We start from the raw sequence: 20,106 nt of genomic DNA, 5'->3' as shown, positions 1-20,106 counted from the left end.
GACAACCTGAGTTTATTATGTTGATTCTTCATGATTACCAGTGCATGCTTTAGGGTGGTGTGACCAAATGCTGACGGACAGGACACCAAGCTTGAGGAGCCACCCTTTGCTTGACAACCTGGGGCAGTATAGGTGCAGCCTGCAAAGATAGTTGTGCATCCAGCATTTTTCATGGGATAATTACAAGGCATTATTTATTTATTGAGTTTTATATAGCGCTGGCTAGACCCGGAGGTATCAGGGCGCTTTACATGAGGAAGAAACATTGTTTCAGAACATGGTTACAGAGTTACATCAGTTACTGTAGCGTAATTACAGGAATTACAGGAGTACAAAAGCATAGCAAAAACATGAGGAAAAAAAAATAGGCACGGGGGAGAAGATTAGTGGAGAGAGGGAAGGAATAGGGGAGGTAGACGGAGAATAATGGAGGGAAGAGGAGTGGGAGGGTGTAGGAGGTACAACGAGGAGATGAGGAAAAACAATGTCCGACGTCCGGCTGGGTAGGTGACGGCCGAGGGTTGAACCAGAGCCAAACTCCTCTATAGCTGCATGGGACAGCTCCACCGGTCATCGGCCAAAGGTTGCTTGGGCACCGCAGTACCTACAGAAAGGTTATAGTTTCCGCCTGGGGGGCATAGTCCAAAGGTTCCATCGACCGCGCCGGTCATGGTGTCCAGTGCTGTGCTCCCAGCGATAATGGGATAAAAACCCAGGCCTCCGCTGTGTGAGACTCCCTTGTCGCTGTGGACTCTCTCAGAGGGGTCTTTGAGACTCCAGGGCATAAATGCTGGATCCCTCCCCAACAAGGGGAGAAGGAGTGCTTTGGAAAGGGGCCCACTCATGGTGGCCATTATTAGAAAATTGGTGTGTCAGATGTCCCCAGAGACGGCCATTTTAGGGTCAGGCATTAGGCACAGCTCGGTACACTCCTCACATCTGGCCTTCACACTGCTCCTCTGTGGTCCCAGAGGCCTCCCGCTTGTGACCTCCCTCTTATCTGGTGCATCCTGGGCCTCTGCTACTGAGGTTAGCCCGCTTTGGTGCTGTGACCGCCTCCGCTGCTGCTGCTTCATGCCGGTCATATTCATCATCTCTGTGCCTGGCAGATTTGCGCTGATCAAAATGCAGCTTCGTCTGGGTCTTATCCGTCTTCCACATGACTCCCGCGGCCAAGAGCTCCCAGTAAAGGATACAAGGTGCGCCGAGGATCCCCCGCCCGAAGAACCACCGCAGCAATGGCTGTATGCCAGAAGCCTCAGCACATGAGAGAGGGTCCGCAAAGTAGGGGAGACAATGTCAGGACAACCCCTCCGGGTTGTGAATAGGTTAACAGTCTATCCCTGATACTGCCACGCCTGAAGCAAACAATGGCGATCAGAATCCTTATAGGTACAGAACCTGGGAACTGAGATCCAAGAAATACCGATGTAATTTGTCATGTGGGAGCCAGGGATAAGGCAGTGTACCTGTAGCAATGATATATATATCTCAGTAGGTCCGGCTGTAAGGCCTCAGTGCAATCTACAGCCCCGTCACAGACCCAGGCACTCCGTACCACAGCAGGTCAAGCAGAGCGACCCAACCTCACCCCATGGGCTGCAAGCAAGACCGCAATATCTCGGGCAGACACAGAGTAGGGCAGCAAGAACACCAATGTCCGTCTGCGCGTCACCAATCTCCAGGGCCAGGCGGCTCAACAGTCAGCAGGAGCTCAGCGCTCTGGAACACCGCTGGTCCGCCCCCCCTCTCATTCGCTGCAGGCAAGGCGGCAATCTCCCGTGCAGATACAGGGCCAGGTAGCGGAAACCCCGATGTCCGCCCACGTAGTTGTAGTCTCCGGGGCCAGGCAGCACATCAGGCAGCAGGAGCAATGCGCCCCAGGTCACAACCAATCCCCTCACCTCATGCCCCGCAGGCAAGGCAGTAATGTCTAGGGCGGGCTCAGGGCAGGGTAGCGGGAACGCCGAAGTCCGCCCGCGTAGCAGCAGTCTCCAAGGTAGGGTGGGACAACGGGCAGCATAGGCACTGTGCTTCCAGTCGCCGCCGTGCCCCGCACCTTCGTTCCAATGTGAGAGGTCCTCTCACACTATATATCTCCTGTCGATATCCCATAGGCATGATAACTTTGGTGGTTAATGTATTTGTCGTAATAATTTGAAATGTCTCTAGTCACAGTTTTGATTCATGATAAAGTAGCAAAGCACAAACCTATAATTTGCAGATTACAAATTTGTATTTTATATAAATACCTCAGTGGGCTACAGCTTTTGTCCCACATATCCTCTTGTTACTTTGAGTTCAATCCTTTTAAAATGTCATGAACTGGTATCAAAGCAAAGCATGCAAATTGCAAGGCATAGGTATAACACCTTATTGATTTTCCCTCAATGTTTATTTTAAGGTTGATAAAAACAGTTTCTTAAACCAGTAATACAATTGTATCAGTATGACAACCCCAACTATTGAGTTACCAATCAAATCCTCAGTTTATGGGGCAGATTTAGTAAAAGTTTGTGACTAGTTTGCATCGCAAAAGTTACGAGAACCTGTTACAAAGTGCTATTTTGATGTTTACTCTCCAGCACAAATCTTTAATTACACTGGACAGTAGCTCTAAATTAACACAAAGTACTGTGCATCAAGTAGGCGTGCCGTGGGTGGGACCTGGACGTTCATATGGCGCAACCCATGGATTTTGATGCTAATTCTTAACATCTAACCTTGCTACAAAAAGATTTGCATCAAATAATTATGCCTCCTAGAGACAGGCATAAAGTTAGAGAAACAATTTATTTCCTCCAAACATTTTCAGATGTGCGTGTTTTCTACCATATAGCACACATACAAAGTGGTAAAATGGTAAACTTTATCAAAGCATAACATTTTGTGCTTAAAATATACCCTTTCAGTATCAAACCAATGCTTAGCATCAGGGTGCACGCACGGCAGCCTAAGGTATGCCGGCACTAGAGGCGAGAGCAGCAGCAACATATCTTAGTAGATTTGGAGCTGTTGTGATCTGTCCTTTTTATGCAGCGCTGCAACTTTGGCTATTGCGCTGCATGAAAACTTAGGAAATCTTCCCCTTTGTTGCTCCATACCAACCACTCTTAACATATAATGCCTGCCAGAATGAATGACATGTGACTCCTACACCTTGAAGGGGCATACCATCAAGGCCATGCGATAATTATCGCTCAGCGTTCTTAGCGCGAGGATAATTATCGCCGGCCAACTCAGAATTTTATCGCGGAGATAGCGTGCTATCATCAACACTTATATCCAAAGCGATAAAATTCAGAGTGCAAGCTGCCAATTGTGCGATTATCGCTGGAAATACAGCGATAATCGCACATGGTTTGGCGAAAGCTTGCTGATAGGGCAAGGCATACTTAGCCATGATATCCACCCTAAATAGGATATCATGGCTAAGTCAGTTTTGAAGCAGGCGTAAGGAAAGTAGCGATAACAGAGGTTATCGCTACTTTGCTTGTCGCTCTGCAGGTTAGCGTGCCCATTGATAATTGGAGAAATGTCGCTAAGCGACATTTCTTCAGTTATGTCAGGGCAGGAACGCCCACTTTGCATCTCATTAGAGATGCAAAGATGGGCGTTGGGGGGAAAGGGCGATAATGCAAGCATTCACTCGATAGCGTGACCTTACTGATTAGGCGATAATATTATCGCCGCTTTCCGTCCGAAAACGGACGCTAAAGCGGCGATAATTTTATCTCGGGGGCTTGATGATATGCCCCTTAGTCTTTTCCTTATGTAACATTTCCAATACATCGATTTACACTCTTGTATGACTAATCTGTGTAATATGTTTGCAACGTAAAGTGTTGTGACACTCCAGGGGCATATTATCAAGCACGGCGTTAAAATTATCTCCACAGAGAATTCCCATAGAAGCCCATGTTCAGAACATGGGCTTCTATGGGAGTTCTCAAGGGCATATTATCAAGTCCATTATCGCCGCTTTAGCTGCAGTTTTCTGCCACTAAAGCGGCGATCATTTTAACGCCGTTTCTTGATAATATGCCCCTACATTGGGATGAGTAGCGCCATAAAATAAATAAAGGTGAGAGAGGGACTGTGGAAAGGAGGTGAGCGGCACCGTTGGAGGGTGTCAGTGAGGGAAGTTTGTCGCAGAGGGCGCTACCAAGTCTAAAGCGGGAAATGATGATTACATTTAATGTATTCCCATGAAAACAACTATAGGCTGGACTTTACAAAAAATATTTATAGGGGTTCACTGAACACACCCCTCAGAGTGTTCAATACTAGAATCATATAAGCAGAGGCCTCGTACTTGTAATAAAACTCTGCGCATTCTGGGGCTTATTTACATGCCTCTTACGCTGCCGTTACGTCACTTTTTAACATGGTAAAACGTGACGTGCCGTTGGCCTAAGGGCACGGCATTCCGTGGGGTTTCAATGTGTGGTTTACGTTTGCGTTTTCAGACGGAGGCTTTGCTGCTTGCAGACGAGTGAACCTCCGCGGAATGCTGATGCGTGTTTTGGGGACGGCATCTTCATCGGTTTGCCACCTTTTGTTTTGTTATAAACTTGCAAGGGTCGTAAATCACCGAACCACATTTGTTCTCCGCCATTTATGAAGAAAAATGACTCTATTATTCGCGTTGTTAGGCAGGCTTTCTTGGCGTTTTTTCGGGTTTACTTTTGTTCTCCCTTTGTGTTGCTAATCTGATTACTCTGAAAGGGCAAACGATCTGCCCGTGTCTGCAATTAGTCGTATTGCTCATCAATTATGCCATTACGCATATTTTAGGCTGCTGACAGATGCACTTGGCATTAATATTAACACTGCCTGCGAAGCTGTGATGAAGCGGCGTCTCTTCGGGGCTCGGTACAGCGGGTCTGCAGCAAGCATCAATTCCTGCTGCAGAGGGGGCGAGGAATTAAAGGGGTGCGGCGAGTGTGTTCCTTTATTAATAAAAGCACAAATGAAAACGAAATCAATTTGCCACCGCAGCCCAGTCAACAATATCCACAGCGGCTGAGCCGTTCCCTTTCGAGAATAACGAATGCAAACAATTACACTGATGGGGAACATTTGGCATCAAAAAGCGCCAGCCAGGCTGGGAACACTCCTAAGTGATGTCAAGGGCGAACCCACAATGGAACATTGCTAAGTGACTCTGAAGCGGGCTGGCAGACTAGGTGGCCATGGGATGGGTTTGTAGGATTTTTTTGTATCCTTTTGTGTGAAATGGCGCCTTCACTGTTTATGGCAACCTACGCAGTAAAGGGAGGTGAAAGGCCATTGAATGCAATGTGTGACAGTCATGTGATAGACATCCCTCAGTCATCAACCTTTGCTTGTTGCACCGTCAGTCATGACGTGATGCTTTTCACGCGTTCACTTCGACTGTGAATGGCAAAGCAATTGTAACGCACACAGCGCCACGACAAAGAAGTCCACCTGCTGACATTGCCAACCTCCATACACCAGGTCCAGACAGCTGTTGTGTGGGCAGTGGCACAGCTGGTGGTGAGTCCGCGGACGCATCTCCAGAGTAACCATCCCTTAGAGGGTGAAGGGAGTAAAATGCTTGGTGCCTTCCAGCGACTACGCATCCTATCTTCTACTTGTGCCACTGCTCAGAGGCATCAGAAACCAAAGATGGCTGCTTCAGAGGTCGAGGCTACGGGGATAGGCATGCTCCGGGGGGGCTGTCTGAACCAGTAGGCACTGCCAGTCCTGCTGGATCCGTCACCGAGCATGAAGAAGTAACATCCTTGGCACGCACCAGCACCGCGTGCCAATGGAATGAAAGAAATGATTACTGGGATTAACCAGCAGCACTGATGTACAAATGGTTAGGTGAGTGAATGAGTGTCCATCAATCCAAGCAACAGCCCATTCATCCATGCAATGCATCATCCCTCCACTGAATGTTTCCTACATTCATACACACCCACACACGCAAACATACTAACTAGTCTATCCATGAAGAAGCACTTACACATATTTTAAACAAGCATTTGCAATGCAATAGGTCTCGCATTCGCAAAAGTTTGAGCTATTGGCATTGTAAATGACAAACCTTTTATCTATGTGTTGGTTTTGAAAATTTACGCTACTTTGTGCTATTGACATTGCAAATAACTGCCTTTTATTTTTGTTTTAGTTTTTTAAAATATAAATAGAAGGCTTTGTCAATTACAATGGCAATAGCTTAAATTCGCGAAAATGCGAGACCTATTGCATTGCAAATGCTTGTTAGCCCTGGCATCTTAAAGAGCACAAGGAATCCGCGATATGTTAATATTTGCAGACAAATAACCTTCACAGAACAATGGTGTGATATTTACATAGCGCTTAACACCGATTTTGCCTTTTCTAAGCCCTAAACAGCATTTGTTACTATTAGCTCCAATTTAAAGGTACTGGATTTAACAACCTCCTAAGCATGGAACGCTGAGTTTACCTTGGGGGATCCGAACTCTTATAGCCGACGCCAGCGGTGAGGCTCAGCTCTGATTAATTCTACACTTAGAAAAATATTCGTTTTTACGAGATTCTTCGTCTTGCCACACGAAATCTTAACAGCAAAAATATTTTAAACAGTGTCGTACCTATAATAATGTTGGGCAGTCCCGGAAGTTTTAAGGATACCTTTACTCCATTTACACCACAGTGCACTATTCTTCAAACAGCAATGTTCGAGAATGAATCGAACGCTCAGAAATGGAAACTCGGGAATTATGGAAGACTACACAAACTGCGCTTGAAAAGTACGTGGTGAAGATGTAAGGACCCAGCCCTCCTAGAACGAAAAGCGGCTCAAGTACAACAATCCCTACAGTAAGTTTTTTTGGGGGGAGAGGGGGTTATTTACGTGTTTCACTCTTCTGTTGAACGAAAGTGACAATAGACCAAATAAAGGGCAGCTTTTAACCGCGCAAGCAACTTGAATCTGTTTAAATAAAACAGGAACTGTGTAAAACGTGTAGGAAGCTGTTGAATGGAGCGCAGCAGCTGCTAGTGTGATGAGGTCCGAGGCAGAGGCGCAACTAGAGCCAAATTTCGGGGGGGGACTAAAGCAAAAATTTCGAGGGGGGGCTGAATCTTTAAACAGTAGGCAGAGTGGCGCTGATTTCGGGGGTGGGGGGGCTGAATCTAGGCAGAGTGGAGCTGCAGGGGCTCTTAGAAGGGGTGAAACAACAGCGAAGCCTCATTAACATGCAAATGGTCTTTTTAAAGACCTGTGAAGTGCTCGGGCAGGGCTTTGTGTCTACCCGGGAAGCGGTCTCATCCCGGGCTGCCACAGGGTGTTGCGCGCCTGGTCCGAGGTGTATCCAGTGAAGGGGCCCGCGGGGTGCAGCTGCTGCGAGCCTTGCAAGGTGGGCAGAGCCTTCAATGAGCTCCCCTACTTCAATTCAGACAAGGCCTACACAGCTTCCCACCAAATAAAATGGGTATTGTTAAACTGTGTAATATGGCATCTCGTATTTTCAGCGCTTAGAAACGGTGGACGTGCTGTATTAAGTCCGACAGTTTGTGGTGTTGCACTGAGACGCTGGCCAGAAAGGCAGGGCCCTATTTTTGAAGGCATTTTCCTTTCACTACATTCACCTAGGAAACACAAAGCTCAGTGGGTCAAGTCTATAGCATCAAAACATAACTTTATTGGACGCGCCCGAGACAGAGTCAGAAAAGAGGTTTATTTCTCTACGCACCAGTCCGAGGCGAGGGCTTCTCTAGCTGAAGGGTTGCGTTACGTATACACTTCCATGCAAATGAAATAGTGTGCCTTTTTGTTCGTACCAGCTCATTTACACACTTACGAACCCCACCTGTATTTACTTTACATGTAACTGGTGCTAAGGGTGCGTAGTTTAATGTGAACGTGCGGATCGTTTGTATAGGATCATCAAGTGCATCGAATAACCCGCACTGAACGCTCGATGCGCCTTAACGTACACGATACAAAAACGCAAGCCTACACATGCAACCTTGTAAAAATTAAAAATTCACCACAAAACCTACGTGCCTCAAAATGCGAACAAAAAATGTAAACAAAAGTTAAAACGCATGCAATAGTAAAGAGTTAACGTGAATAGAAGGATGCATGCAATAGTAAAACAAACAAGAAGGTAAAGGAAAGAAAACAAACGGAAAGAAAGAGCCTGATCAAAGCTGAAGAAAAGGGAGGGGGAGAAGGGAGGAGGGAGTGCGAGCAGCAGCTGTGTTAAACAAGCCGAGGTGACAAGAAGGGCTGGGCGAGAAGGGAGGGGGGAATGCCAGCAACAGAGGAGCCTGATCAAAGCTGACGAAAAGGGAAGGGGAGAAGGGAGGAGGGAGTGTGAGCAGCAGCTGTGCACGTGCACGCCAACGTGCACTCAAGGTTTTGGCTAGCCAAAACTGTGGGTAGCACTTTGAAAATCCCACATATAAAATGTCTCTTCGAGCCTTTGGCTCGCGAGACCTAAAAAGCTACACGTATAAGCTTTGAGAGTGGTGTTAGTGTCATCTTAAGGATTTTCAAGATCCCAGGTAAGAAATATTTTGGGGGCCCCTGTTCAGAAAACTTTGAAATGTATTACTCATTTTCTGTTAATTCAAGCCCTATGATGCCAAACAATATCGAATTATATGTAAAGGTGGAGAAAAAGAAACAGAAGTAGAATAGAGAAAAATGAATTTACACATGGGCCTTTGGAAGGTGGGAGTCCTGGGCAATTGCCCACTTTGCCCGTTCCTTAAAATGACTCTGACTAAGACCACGGCTATGATCCTGCTTTTCAAAGGGGGATTCACAGGTTCGTGCATCAAAATTTGTTCCAATTCAGTGTCAAAACTCACAATTTGCTAATTGGAAAAAATACATGCTAAGAGTCATTAGAAATGAAGTTCTCAGGGCCCCAGATGCAGAAGAATAGACAACATTGAAGGGCCTCTTAAATGAGAAATATATATTAAATGTATGTAGCTAGATTTGAATAATTATACTCATTGGTCACTTTTAGGGTACATTATACAAACATTATTGTTTTTCATTTTTTTGTTGTAATATTTTTATTTTGTAAACAAGAGGGTAATAAACAGAAAGCAAAAACGCACAATATTGAATATGTACAGAAATCAAGAACACTGATTATCATTTCAAAAAGAAAGAAAAGAAAAAGGAACATTAATAAATAAATTCATGAGTCGGAGAGCATAATTAAACCAGACTAGACACCCTATGCAACTGATTATACAGCCTAAAACAAAGATCCCCACAGTGCATTACATTTGACTACAGAGCGAATGCCTTTTGTCTTAGCCAGCGCTTTTCTATATCATACGTCTGTCTTACTAACAGCCAGCAATCCATAACAGAAGGGGGTTTTGGTGATATCCACACCCGGGCAATTGTTAATCTTGCCGAGACCAATAGACTAGCTAGTAAGCCATTGCGTTTAGTACTCGGAGTCCTACATCCCAACATAATTTCCATAGTCGAAAGATGTAGTTCTATCCCCAGCTTCTGAGACAAAACATTGCGACCTTCTGCCAGAATATTGTCAGTTCTGGGCACGTTATGAACATATGTTTTATATCTCTGCGTGTTGGTCTTCTACCACACATATCGCTAGAGTTGTATCTTTAATTGCCTTTCTTCGGTCTTTATTTTGCCGCCAAATATATTGTTGGGTAGAGCCTCTGATGAATGCCTTACAAGTATCCCAGACCACTATGGGAGAAGCTGTCCCTATGTTTTCCTTTAAATATATTTTAAGTTGATCCCTAATCCTGACCACATACTCCTCGTCTGATAATAAATACCTAGGGAACGAGAAGGATCTAGGCGCCTTGATCTCATCAAAGATTTTAAATGTAAGGAGGACAGGATTATGGTCAGAGGTGACTTTTGGACAAATTTCCATATCAGCCGACCATAGGATTTGATCTGATGCCCAAGCCATGTCTATTCGAGAATATAGTTTGTGTGGAGCAGAATAATAAGTATAACTGGTGTGTTTGGGTATAGTGTTCTCCACACATTCCTAATGGCCTGTAACCGACCCAATTCCCCGATTTCAGCCCTAGTCTTTTGCATCCTAGGAAATGCGCCTCGTCTTGTTGTGTCAATCCCATAATCCATAATACAGTTAAAATCATCCATCACCACCCGTTCCCCTTCCCAGTTCAGCATTTTAATATTTATTACGTCAATAATAGTTGGATCGTCTATATTGGGACCATACAGTGAGCAAAATACGTATTTCTTCCCCTTTATCGTCATCTGTGCTATGGCCCATCTCTCACTTTTATCAGACATTGTTTTACAGACTACCCCCATAAATCTTTTGTGCTTCAGTATAGTGACCCCCCGTATTGAGGCACTTTGTGCTGAACACACTGTCACTTCAAAATCTAATTGTTTTAACAATCCACGATCCTTATAAGACAGATGCGTCTCCATTACCATTATTGTTTTTCAATGCACAATAATAGGTGTTATGACTGCCTCTATCGATGGTACTCATTTTATTGCCACCAGCAGAAATAAAATTAAAATTTACCCCACAGCGGGTTAACAACGATGTACTGTTCCCTGCATGCTGGTGAAAGCAGGAGCTGCAGATCTAGTGGAGTTTGTGCTCTGCATGACACACTGTTCTAAATATATATGAACCCAGGCTACACTTGGATCTCTGCTAACCAGACATGAACCCGCGAACCCAAGATGATTCAACCCTTTGACTTATTAATGATACGCAGTACACTACATTGACAGCATGAGCCATTGTACTAGTATTGGATGCCTCGACCTGCTAAATAAGTAGTGCTTTCTTGCCAAGGATTCTTTAATCACTGACCTAGTTAACCAGCTGATGCGTTTTTACACAGGATGTAACTATTAAGATAGGTCTCCGGGTTAATGTTTCCTTTGTGAAAATTAGTAGCAACCCGAAGGTCAAAGGCTGGTATCTGTTGTAACTATTTCAGCTAATATATATTAATTTATTGTGTTTTATAAAGTGCAAACCTGAACCTCTTGGCATCAGACCGCTGTACATAGAGAGGGCAGCTGAGGGTTGCAGTCCGGTAAGAACAAACTAGGACACATTATTCCGGAAATTCGACTAGCAAGGTATAACACTGTAGGATACAGTATCAAATAGGGGGAGATAAAAGTTTCAAATTTGTTCTTTTATGCAACATGTCTTTTTGGTAGAACATTTTTGACTTCCTTCTTGAAAAGCTTGAGTGAAGTAATTGCTCTCATTGAGGGTGGTAGGGAGTTCTACATTTTGGGGGCAGATCTGGCGAAAGTGAGACCTGGGTTTTCCTTTGTTTGAATCAGAGAGGTTCAAGCATGAGGGATTTAGCACTCCTAGAATCTCTTACACCTCCTGATAGCTTGATCCTATTTGCTATGTATTTAGGGCCAGAATTGTAAAGGGCTTTCCCCCACATGCATAAAAAATGTCATTTGTGATTCCTTATTAGCGAAAAATAATGATTCGCTAATAAGGAATTGCAAATGCCTATGCATGTAGGAATCCCTAAAAAAATAGCGATTCCTAAACATTCCTTAATTTCGACTCGCAAATTGTGATTCACAATTAAGGAATTCCTACCCATTCATTTCTATGGGCCTAGAGGCCCATAGGAATCAATAAAAATTGCATGCGCAATTAGCCAATAGGTACTCGCAAATTGCACATGCAATTTCAAGGGGGCAAGGGTGCCAAAAGGTCACCCTGTTGCACCCCTGAAATTGATATGTGAACACATGTTGTGCACACACGTATCCCAAGGACATGTGTATGTGTAACTTGGAACTTTGAAAAATGCACTGTAGTGCATTTTTCAAAGTTTTCGCTACTTACCATCAGGTATAATTTTCTGGTAATTAGCAGCCCCTAATAGCGAAATCTCTATTTTAAGTGGCATCTTGCATTGCATTTAAGGCATCGCAATTTGCAATACCTTAAATGCAATCGCAATTTGCGATTTTTGCATTTGGGATGATGGGTTCAGACTTCAACTGGGAGCCAGTTGAGAGCTCTGAGTGATGGAGAGATGTGATTGCAGCAACATGTGCCTGTTAAAAGTCTGCTGCTACATTTAATGTCACCTGCATTGGGGCTAGGATGGCTTTGGGTAGACCTATGAGTGTGTCATTCCCATAGTCCAGTCTCGAGAGCACTGAAATTGAACAGCTGTTTGTAGGTCAGCTGGCAGAATGAATGGTTTCAGTTTTCTTATAAGCTGCAGATGTAGCCTATCGATTCTGGTGACATCTTGTATGTGGGCTCGCATGTTTAGATTTGAGTCTAGTGTGATGCCTAGTGATTTTACGGATTCACATATGGTTGGTGTGCTATTTAGAGATTTGATGTTAAGAAACCTCAATAGAGGTTGTTGATCTTTAAAGGGTGGGGAGAAAAAAAGGAATTCGGTTTACAGCAGGTTTAGTTTCAGCTGGTTGTGTGCCAGGCAGTCCTGTGTTTTCGTCAGGGCTTCATCCAGTCTCTGGATAGCCTCTTGAGCGGCTAGTTTGATGTGGAGTTGAGCATCATCAGCATACATGTGGCATGAGATTTATGATTGTTTAATAATTTTAGTTAGTGGTTCCATGTATAGATTGAAGACCGTTGGTGAGATTGTAGATCCTTGTGAAATGCCCCAGTCGATGCCTGCTACATCAGATTGGGTGGTGCCTATTTTGATTCTTTGTTGTCGGTTTTGCAAGAACGAGGTGAACTAGTTAAGGACAACTCCTGATACGCCCTTCCTGATTTCAAGAGTTTCTATGAGGTATTTGTGACTGACTGTGTCAAACGCTGCTGATAGATCTAGAAGTATTAGGAGACAGAATTCATTTTGTTCTAGTGATGTTTGTATGTCATCTAGGATGTTTAGAATGGCGACCTCTGTGTTGTGTCCAGGTCTGAAGCTTGATTGGTGTTTATCTAGGAGGTCGAAATTCTTATTTGTTCACTTAGCTGATCGTGGGCGCATTTATCTACCAATTTAGTCAGGAAAGGCAGAATGGATAGAAGCTGTTTAAGTCAGAAGCTGTTTAAGTCTTTCTGGTCAGATACTGTTTTTTTTTTAGTAGGGGAGATACTTATTCCACCTTCAGGCATTCTGAGAGGTATCCTTGTTTGAGTTATGCATTTACAATTTTCAGCCATAAGGGAGTGATGGATTGGAGGAAGTCTTTCAGTAGGTCTGAGGGAATGGGATAGTCAAATGTGTGGTAGGTTTCATTGCCTGAATGGTTTTCTGGATTTCCCCTTTAGACACAGATCTGATGATACGTCTAGGGTTTAGAAAATAAGTATCATCAAGATGATAGTCTCACATTTATTAGGTATTGTTATTTCTAATTCCTACACGACAAACACATATAAATGGACTTTTGCTCAGTGGGCTTCATTCATTGGTCTGGTAAATTGTCATTACTTACTTTTGTCTTACCACACCAGCATTACCTTGAACAAAACTGACAAGAACACAATAACAGCATCTTCCTGACCCCAATCATGATACATTACCTCCAAAGTATAATGACATGAAGGAACAACAGCACATGCTGCGGCTGCTCATTTAGTGCCATTGGCTACCTTTGCTTCGAGTGACTGTACGAAGTCTGTGCAGATTGTTAATATCCACCTACAAAAAGTTTCGTTGTCTTCAGTGATGAAGCTGGCTTAAAGTGTACTTTTGATATTGTTTTTTCATAATAACCTTGAATATCTGTTATTTATTTTGCCTGCACTTCCAGTACTCTGGAATTTGTTTTTGACCTACTTTTTAAAGATTCTGTAAGCGCTTAAGTGGCATTGGAACATTGTAGCTGCCTGGGATTTGATTGTTTCATTAGGTCATGATTTCTTATTGTCTTCTTCCTAATAATAAAAACCCAATCAGGACAAAAGTGAAAGGCTTATTTCTAAACAAACATAAATGGCAAAAAGCCTCATCAGTCAATGTGTTTTACATTCCATTTTTTATTACAAGCATATGCCAATTAGGTATAGATGGTGGCATATTTTCTTTTTCTTTCTTTTCATTCTGTGGCATAGGCTTATAATATGTTTAAAATGGGTTGCACTACCTTGCCAAGTCAGACCTATTGACATTGTCAATGCTTCTTTACTGTAATACCTAACCACAAAACTACACCCAACAAGCTGAAGCTATCAGAGTATTATTTTATTGTTATTGGTCGTAGGTATGGACTCTTTGCCGTTCCTGAATTCTAGGAATTAATGAATCATAACACACCAGTAATAAGCATCTGTAAAAACCAGAAAGCCTTTCTCCCTCATAGCATGTGTTTTAACCTTCTCTCTATTTTTGTACACCTTTCGTGTAGGACCCACAATGCTTCAATTCAGGGATAACAGCCAGTGTTTCTGTTAGTAAGTACTGGTCATCTGTGCATTCACTAGAGCAGCTATGAAATGTCTTGTCCCGTGAATGGGGTGAGTGGATCCTAATCCCCGCTTAAGTGCACTAGCTATGTATGGATTATCGCACAGGAGAAGGGCATCTCCATACACAGACACAACCAGATTCCAGCCTACTAGAAGACCGGGTTCTATTAGGAAGATTCAGTCCCTAATCTAGGCCATGGAAAGGAAGCAGCAATCTAAAAGATGTTTAGCTACCTAAAAGGCAGGTTGCAAGACAAGTGTTGAAAGTAAAAACTGCACGTGTATTGTTTCACGCCACACTAGTGTTGCACCACTTTTTTTTAAACAATTTATTTATTCAATTTTGTTCTGCACAAGTGAGGTATATTATGCTCTCGAAATAAAAGAAAAAAAGAAAACGAAAACTCATCACAACAAACAGTACATGAATCCCGTTACTGACATCATCGCCTAGTAACAGATATATCATTAGAGTATAGTGTTTCCGTGTTTACCCCTACCACCATACTGGTGTTCACTCCACCCACGTGACTAACTATGGTTTGGCCCAGTGAGGCGAGTCCGAGGCCTCTGACCTTGTCCTGTAAGTCTTGAATGCTTTCCAAACTTTGTTAAATTTCACCTGTCATCTATTATTAATAGTTTAATAGTTTTGCCATGGCATAAATAGGCTTAATCTTGCTCCACCACATATGTATGGGTGTAGAGGATTGTTTCCAAACCTGCACTAATGCCAATCTAGCTGCTATAAGAAGCTACAAAATCAGTGTACCTATGTGATTCATTATTGAGAAAATGGAGTCATCACAGTGGCGTATCTTGGCCTTTGACGACCCGCGCTGAAGAGCGGGGGGGTGCTGCCGATGAGTTTTCTGTTTGCAGCCACTGCAGCAAACTCATGTAAAAGGGGGAGCGCCGCCCACAAGACTCATGCTGTCCGGGGCAGACCGCCCCCACCTTGCTACGCCACTGAGTCATCACCTGGGTCGCCTAGCAGTATTATGAGGGGACCAAGAGGGAGCTGAGTGCTGGTGATCTGGCGAATATGTGTCAAAATCTCCCCTAGTATGCGTGCTCATCCACATATGTATAAAAGCGTCCCTCTCACCACAACCCTGATGGCATGTAGCTGTGTGGGAGAGAGGTACCAACATGTCAGCAATTTAATGCATTCTCTTTGTTTACACTACTTGAGGCTTTCGTGGCTCTCTGCCAAATATTGACCCAAGTCTCCTCCGAAATCTCTTTCCCCAAGTCTCGCTCCCATTGTGAAATATATTTGTGCTTATGGGTAAGATATACGTCCAGTAAAGAGCATTTGAGCCAGGTGATGTGTTTGTGTAGTATTTTATTTTGCAAAGAAGCCTTCAATCAGTGTTGTTTCCAGGGACTGTTTCTCCGTTGGAGCGGTGGAGTGTGCCCCACTTAAATTACCCCCAAAGCCCCAGTGATGAAAAAAAAGCAATTCATTACCATTCAATTTTTCATCCCCCACTCCATACAGACCATCAGGATGGGGCGGGGCCTGCTGAGTGACATCATCAGGGAGGAGTGTGGGCAATCTAAGCACTATTTAAAGTGTCTTTTTGGCCATCTGTCATGCGACGGCCAGCCACACATACGCACTTTAAATATCTCTAACACAGTTGTCTTAAGACAAGCTGGGTTAGAGTAAATGCAGGCCTCCAGAGCGCTGTGGAGCCCCGTGTGAGGCCGCTTCCTACAATCAGGTCGCTACTCTCATGCTGCTTAGAGCAGCGCCAGGATTGGTCAAGTAAGATGCAGCATTCAGTTACTAGAAGAAGAAGTCCGTAGCAGAGGACATCGTGTTCGTCTTTGGTTAAGTGTTAACTTTTTTTGAATATTATTTTCACACGTGCCCGCCCCCCTCCCAGTAGATGCTGGTTGTTTCCCTCCAGGCCAATGGGACCAACTCCCTAGAACCCACCCAATGTAATAGTTGTGTGATCAGTAGTGGTCCCGTCTGTCTAGACTCTAATTCTCCCTAATTACCTTGCTTGTAACGATTCTTCCCTCTAAATATACCTCTCCCAGTGTATCAGGATGCATGTTTTTCCATTCTGTAAATCTGGAGTCCTGAAGGTCTGGTGGGAAATCTGGGTTATGAGTGATAGGGGGCATTGCAGAGGGAAAGGTTGTAGAGCCCTTTCTCTGTACTACTGTGGAAGGGAAGGGTGGAGGGGTCCAGTTCCTTGCCATCCAAGGGAGCCACTGCAGACAGTGAAGGGAGATTTTTGAGAAGGTCTGTTCTACATGAATTAATCCCTTTTGGGAGCTGAAATGATTCCATTCCAATGCAGGGTGAATAGGTGCCACTTGGAGGTAGGTTTTAATATTAGAGGGGCCCCATTCTCCTTGGGCTACAGTCTTCAATAGGGTGGCTTGTGGGACTCTAAGGCAATATTTCTTCAGGAGAAATGAAAACAGTTGTAGGCTTGTTGGAGTCATGCATATACAGCTGGAGGGACCGTGCAATGTAGAGGACCCAGGGTAAGAAGTTACTTTTAATGCACATCATTCGCCCAAGCCACAAGATTTTGACCTTGCCTCACCTATAAAGGTCTTTCAATAATGTCGGCAAAGCCAGGGGAATGTTGGCTATATATAGCTGGTTTGATTTCTGCATTAGATGAATGCCTAGATATTGGAGGGGATCGCTAGTCTACACAAAGTCATTATGCTCGAGCAGTGCTTGGGCTTCCTGATGTTACCCTGCTACGCTGTTTCGTTGACTTTGTCAGGTTTACCTTGAACCCGGAAGCAGGGGAAAAAGAAGCCAGTTCCCCATTGAAGGCTGGTAAGGAGTTTGTGGCATCTGTTTAGAAGCAGATAACAGCGTCCGCCTACAGGGCCAGTTTAAACTCCGGAGTATCCACCTTTATACCTTGTATGGCAGGATTACGCTGTGTCTTCTGTGTAAGAGGTTCTATTGAAAGAGTGAACATTGCTGGGGAAAAAATGTACCCCTAACGTGTACCCCTAGTTAATTATATTTTCGGCGATTGTTCCCAGTTTATCCTTATCCTTGTCTCGGCGATTTATAATGAGCTATAACCCGTTTTGATATTTTTGAGCCCAGTGGAGTTCTTTGAAAGGTTGTGAACATTAATGACCAATTAACTCTATCAAAGGCTTTCTCCGCACCCAGCCAAAGAAGGACCATCAATTGTTTTTGTCATTCTGTTGCCTCTATCAATAGGGCCGCTAGTCTGGTATTGTCACTAGCATGTCACACCTTTATGAACCCACTCTGTTGTCATGAAATAATCTTGGGCCAAAGCTCTTGTATTCTGGTCCATAGGATTGTCATGAATATTTTAACATCAGCATTCAATAAGGCAATTGGCCTATACGAGGAGGAGAGCGAGCGATCCGTATCACAGAATTCGCATCAGCCTGGATTCTAACATTGACTTTGTAACTGTGCTGGTGTGACAAATACAGTTAAAGACTGTGGCCATCAGCACTGCCAAAAGATCAAAGTAGGTCTTGTAAAAAGATGCTGGGAAGCCTTCTGGTCCCGGCGCTCTATGGCCTGGGAAGCATTTTATCACATTAATACCTCTGCCTCAAATATATTCTCCTCCAGCTTCAGAAAATCATTCCTCCACAAAGGGCACTCAAAACCCTCCAGGTATTCATTTTGGGTATCCGAGTTAAGGCATGGTTAGGTAAACAGAGTGCAGTAGTATTCTGTGAAAATGGAACGTATATCCTGGTTTTTAGTATGGATCTTCCCTTCCACATCTTTTATTGATTTAATTTGATTTTTAGTATGTAGTAGTCTGAGCATGTAGACCAAAAGTCTTTTTAACTTTGGTGATTCTCTTTAATATACCAACATTTCTTGGCTGCCTCTTACATCACCACTTGCTCCAGCTTCCCTCTGGCTTTCCTGAGGGCCCTTTATGTTCTCAGGGAAGTGTTGACTTGGAGTTGGGTCGCAAGTCATTTTATTTCAGTCTGGATCTTTTTTTTTCTGCTTGCTCATCCACTAAAATTGGGCAGTGTGGGCAATCAAATATCCCCGTATGACTGTTATAGTAGCCTTCCAAATTGTATACCAACTGACCTCAGGTGTGGTATTTTCCCGAAAGCAATATGTTATGGCATCCCAGATATTTTCCCACACAACTTGGTCTCTAAGAGCCACCTCACTAACCTGCCATTATCTATTGAATGGCAGTTGTGTAAGTGCCACTGTAAATTCAATCTTGACCGCAGCGTAATCTGACAATATTTTGGACTCTATATCAGAGACTTTGCATACCTGTAGTAAGTCAATTGATGTCAGGAAATAGTCTGATTGTGTATACGTCCTGTGAACGTGGTGTCATCACACTTCCACCAGGTCCAAATCTGCTATTCCCTGTAGTAGGGAGGATGGGGGTGAGGGGCAGGTATGTTGCTTTGGTGCTCTATCCTCTACCACATTGAGGATCGATTCCAATTAGTATGTGTCCACTAGTATAGTGTGCTATTGTGGACATTAGGTTTGCAAAAAACTGTTCCTTGACTTCATTTGGGCCACAAGTGTGATGAGCATAATTTGTAGGTGCCCAAAATGTGATCGTAGCCCTATATATCTGCCCTCTCTCTGCCGGAGTTGGGCCTCTAAGTCATACATTAGCCCCCTGCCAAAGAGAATAGCCACCCCTCCTCTTTTAGTTCCATAAGTGGCATGACACTGGGATGGGAACCAGTCGGAACTGAGGTTGTGTATGCCTTTTTGAGATATGTCTGTGTCTTATGTCATCGCTACATCAATACCTTTACCTTTCAGCCTCTCTAATGGGGGACCATCTTTTGATAGGGGTATCAAGGCCTTGAGTGCTTAAGTGAATTACTGTCAGGCTTTTACAGCCGGGAAAGCTGAGTGCTGTCTGTGAGGTCAAACAAGGGCCGGAAGTGGAGCGGCCAAAGAAGCAATGCTGTCTTCGCAGCAAACAGTCTAGGACTGCAGCGGGCCAGAAAAGCACTAACACCAGTAAAAGGTACGTTCATTTAAAAATAAAATTGCCAAGGAAAAACAAGAGTCAAATATTAAATTGCTTCAAGCTGCTGCATTTAAAAAAAAATTAAGCTCAGGGCTACCTGCGCCACGCTGCTCGTCCGGGCCGGCATCGGCTTTTATAGCCAGCTAGGAAAGCTAGAGCGCTGTCTGGGAGGTCAAACAAGGACCGGAAGTGGAGCGGTCAAAGAAGCAATGCATTCTCTCCAGCAAACAGTCTAGGACTGCGGCGGACCGGAAAGTACTAACATCAGTAAAAGCTACGTTTAATTAAAAATAAAATCGCCAAGGGAAAACAGGAGTCAAAGATTAAATTTCCTCACACTTCTGCATTTATAAAATGTAAGAGCTTAGGGCTACCTGCGCTGTGTTGCACTTCCGGGTCAGAATCAGCTTTTATAGCCGAGAAAGCTAGAGCGATACCTGAGAGGTTGAACAAGGAGTCCCCGTCCTCAGTCAGCCATTTCTCCACCTCATCAAGGACAGGCCCCACACTCTGCCCAGTCCAAAAGCCCTGGATCCAATTGGGGCGAGGCTCGCAATCTGCTGCATTCAGATAGTGGCTCTGGTTCCTCCTGTTCATGGGGGCCCCTCCCACTTACAGATGCTGGTAGACCTGGAGAGCTGCTTTCACTTTCCCCAGTGCTAAGAGCCGCA

General features: G+C 44.1%; 1 long non-coding RNA gene across 1 annotated transcript in view; it reads right to left on the bottom strand.

Moving 5' to 3' along the window:
- The window catches only part of LOC146865728 (uncharacterized), a 38,413-nt gene extending 18,820 nt beyond the window's left edge, over nucleotides 1-19,593 (bottom strand). The window contains exon 1 of the long non-coding RNA XR_014976685.1: nucleotides 19,533-19,593. This is a non-coding gene — a long non-coding RNA (uncharacterized LOC146865728). The remainder of the gene's footprint in view (nucleotides 1-19,532) is intronic.
- Between the last annotated feature and the right edge of the window lie 513 nt (nucleotides 19,594-20,106).

This window comes from Triturus cristatus, chromosome 2_1 (genome assembly GCF_964204655.1).
Source record: "Triturus cristatus chromosome 2_1, aTriCri1.1, whole genome shotgun sequence".
Classification (NCBI taxonomy): Eukaryota; Metazoa; Chordata; class Amphibia; order Caudata; family Salamandridae; genus Triturus; species Triturus cristatus.
The sequence above is the reverse complement of the archived record's forward strand: the minus strand, read 5'-3'. Positions and strand labels throughout refer to the sequence as shown.